Source organism: Octodon degus, unplaced genomic scaffold (assembly GCF_000260255.1).
Source record: "Octodon degus isolate 3935 unplaced genomic scaffold, OctDeg1.0 scaffold00372, whole genome shotgun sequence".
Classification (NCBI taxonomy): Eukaryota; Metazoa; Chordata; class Mammalia; order Rodentia; family Octodontidae; genus Octodon; species Octodon degus.
In genome coordinates this window covers 665,719-669,568 of record NW_004524948.1, presented here as the reverse complement: position 1 = coordinate 669,568, position 3,850 = coordinate 665,719, and positions in this window count along the sequence as shown.

Genomic DNA, 3,850 nt, shown 5'->3' with positions numbered 1-3,850 from the left:
GGGTGGCCCGAGGGGATGGGAGAGGGTCCGGCCCACGCTGCGCCTGGGCTGGGACTGGTCCCGCCGGCGCAGGGTAGCAGGAAACTCTCCGCACACTCACAGGACCTGGGCTAGGACTCTGTTTTTGTATTTAGAGTCAATAGAGATATTAACCATTTTATTCTTTGCCAACAAAGAACCTTTGTCAAAGCTATTAGCTTTGCCTACTGGATTAAGGTTCTGGTAGCCAGAGGCTGGGCCTCTACCACATAGTCTAAAATCACCATTTTATATTTTCTTTGTTGAACCCCTTCTAGCATAATCACACAATCATGTAAGGGAACTACTGGTGTGACTGGGGACAAGGTGTCACTGGAGTTAATTGTGGATTTTCACATAACAACCCCTGATACAAAATCATCCTCAGATTTGACAACCAATGGTGTCCTCTATTGTCCATTAAGGCTATAACTTAAGTGTGGTAGTCAAATGGTTAGTTGTTGTCCCAAAGTCAGCTGGAAGCCCTCGTGCATCAGCAGGGCAGTGATAGCAAGTGCCCTAAAACATGGATGGCACCTGAGGGCTACAGGGTCTCTTTTGACAAGTGTGCCATTGAAAAATGTCAGGATCTCGTGACCCGGGTTAAGACTACTAGACCATTTTGTTGTTGCCGTTTTGGGCATACAGAAAGGGAGTCTTGGTTATATCTGACAGTCCTAAGGTTGGAGCCTGAGTCAGGGCCTCTTTGATTTGCCTAAATGTTTTCTCCTGGTCAGCTTTCTAGAGGAGGAGCTCCTTTCTCCTTTCTCTCCCCCTAGGTGGTTTATCTGAACACAGTCTTCATTTTTGTTTGTTTGTTTTGGCTTTGGGCTGTGTCAAGCTCTTCTGTTATGTTACCATCTCTGCTTGTAGCTGTAGTGTCTGTCTCATTGGCCCTTAGTTGTTACCACGCCAGACCCTGTTCAGCCTTCTCATGAGCACTTTTGTCTGCTGCCTGTTGCTTTGCTTTGTCCTGCCACTGCAGGGCCACTGTGATATGTTTTTCCTTTAGGGTGTGATTTAGCTGCATAGTCTTTTTCCAAAGACTACCTGGTAGCTTTGGCCTTGTGTTACATGGATTTGTCTCTAGGGTTACCTATACTGTCTGTATTTCTCTGGCTCTGTCTGTTGCAATCACCTCTCTGCCTCCTCGGCACGTAGTTGCAGTTCCTCCAAGGACTACAGAGCCCTCTAATTTTTTGAGTTGTCTCATCGTTAGCCTTCACATTTAGGGCCAGTTTTGTCTCTGCTTGATGCTTGTGTTCGCTCTCCCCAGCATTTATCTTTACAAGTGCTTAGCCTCCTCTTATGCTTGTCGCTTTGGGGCTCTGATCTATTCCTTCAATGTACACAGAGCCTTCAGTTCATCCTTAGCCCCACCGTGCTGGTGCTCAGTTGTCACCAGCCATACACATCACATGGACCTTCTGTTTTTGATGTGCAGACTCCACCTGTGTTTGGTTGTCTCCACCTGTTGTATGTTAACTTGGATTTCTACCTCTGCACTCTGTCATGGATGCTGCAGCTCTCTCTAGATACTGTGCTTTGTAGGTCTATTGTTTCTTTCTGCTGTTTCATCTCCTCTTGTAGGTGCCATTGTAGTTTTTGTGTTTCCAGCTCAGCTTGTACTTTGGCCTGGGCATGTGTTTCTGTCAGTTGTTTTAGTCTCTGTATCTCTTTCTCCTGCAGGTGTGACTGTTGTCTTACACTTGGCATGCTGTTGAGTTTCCTCGGATTTCTCATCGCTTGTTGAGCTGTCTCTGTCTCTCTGTGCAGCTGCTCCAGCATGCTTATTTGTCTTTTCCTTCTGTCTGTAGTCACTTCTAGGCAGCTTCTTGGGCTGGCTGTGGCTGCTGAACTGAATCTTGTTTTTTTCACTGCTGGAATTATCAGAGCTCCTTGGCCTCAAGTCACTTGACTTCCTCCAGTACAGCCTCGTGCTGCCTTGCAGCTTTGTCCTCAGTCGTCAGGCTCTTTGGTATCTATTCTTCAGTGTCAAGGTGCCATGTTTGTTTCTCCACTGCCAACTAGCCTCCAGTTTGGCTGGTTTCCTGCTGCTCAGCATTGCTGTAGATACATAGTAGCTACAGTTCTAGCTACCTCTTGATGGCCACAGTTTGACCAAAGCTTACCTTCAAGGCAAGAATCTTTTTTTTTTCTTTTTTTTTTTTTTGGCAGAACCTCTTATTGAACTCAGACCCTTATGCTTGCCAGGGAAGCACTTATTCCACTGAGCCATCTCCCCGGCCCTGCAAGAATCATTTTTATTCGTTGCCATTGTCACAGTGTCAATTCAGCTCACTCTTTGATGTCTTGAACAGCTAGGTGAGACATTCCTTAGTGTCAGCTTTGTGCTGTGTTGTCCTTCCTTTATCCCTATGGCCACAAGGTAATTTGGGCCTGAAGTTTTTGAGTACATCAATTTTCAGCAGGGAAACCAGACAGTTTGGAAGATGCAAGAACTTATGTCAGGCCTCTTTTATTCCTACAATATACTTCCCAGACCAGAAAACTTGCCTTTTTGGGGGAACCCAGTGGCTCTACTAATAGTCACATGATTTTTTGGATAATGGCCCAATAGGCCATGTGTTACTGAATGTTCAGGTTTACTATCTACCAGAAAGTTGATCAACTAGCCCCCACTGTCATGGTGACCATGGGCTTCTGGGTGTAGAAGGAGAGAAAGCCTGGTCTGACCTACTCCTGGTAACCTTTAGATTCTGTCAGTCCAATAAGGTCAGTATCTGGTTTTTGATTCATTTTTTGAGGGGATGATATCCCTTTCAGGAAAAAGGACAGTTTTTGAAATTTTTATCAGATCTATTATCATTATGGGGCATATATTTTTCCACTGTCCATATTTTTTACATTACACACATTGATCTCAGTCTAGCATTGGATGATGGGAAGATACCCCCTCAGTTTGGCTCCTGTTTTGTCAGTGTCCTCATGTTTGCCCTTTAGTGAATTTTGTCTTTTTTGCTATGAGCACTAATGTCAAAAGGGCTGTTTTTCTGCCTCATATCAGGTTTTTGTTTAGCTCCTGGTTGCAATTTTATTTATGCACTCAATCATTTCTCTATCAGTTGCACCATCAAAAGGAGGCCAATCCATTTCATACAGAGTTCTTAACCTGGGGAGGGGGGCAACTTTACCCCATATTTTTCTGTATATTCTTCTTTAAAGTTAGCTAACATACATACTAATGAAGTGGGTTTTTTACACTTTCTTAAGCATTTTTGTTTTAGGCTGATTTGATCGTTTCCCTCGTGGAAATTTTTAGAAGAAACATTTAGCTTCACCAAATTAATAAGTAACTGTGCATGTTTCCTTTAATGAACTACTTTCGCAAGCTATTCTTTGATATGCATAAGCTTCCCAATCATGTCATTATTTCTTTGTATCTTTTAGCATGACAAAACTTTTGTGATACAAAAATCCTCTCATATCAAAAACATACTTCTTATAGCCATCTTAGTATTTTTCCTCTCTCACAAACTATAACATTCTATAAAAAATTCAGCTGCAAATACTTGGATTTGTTTTTTTTTTTTTTTTTTTGCTGTACCTAAAATTAAACTCAGGGCTGGAGAGATAGCTCAGTGGTCTAAAGCACCTACTTAGAACAAGCTTAGCAAAGCACAGAGACTGCGGTTCAATCCCTCAGCACCACATGCCAGCCAGCCCCAACCCCTGGTGGGCTGAGCTGGCCACACACACACACACACAATAAATAAATGTAAAAAAAATTAAAATTAAAATTAAATTAAATTAAACTCAAGGGCTGGTGAAATGTCTCAGTGGTCTAAAGCACCTATTTAGAACAAGCTTA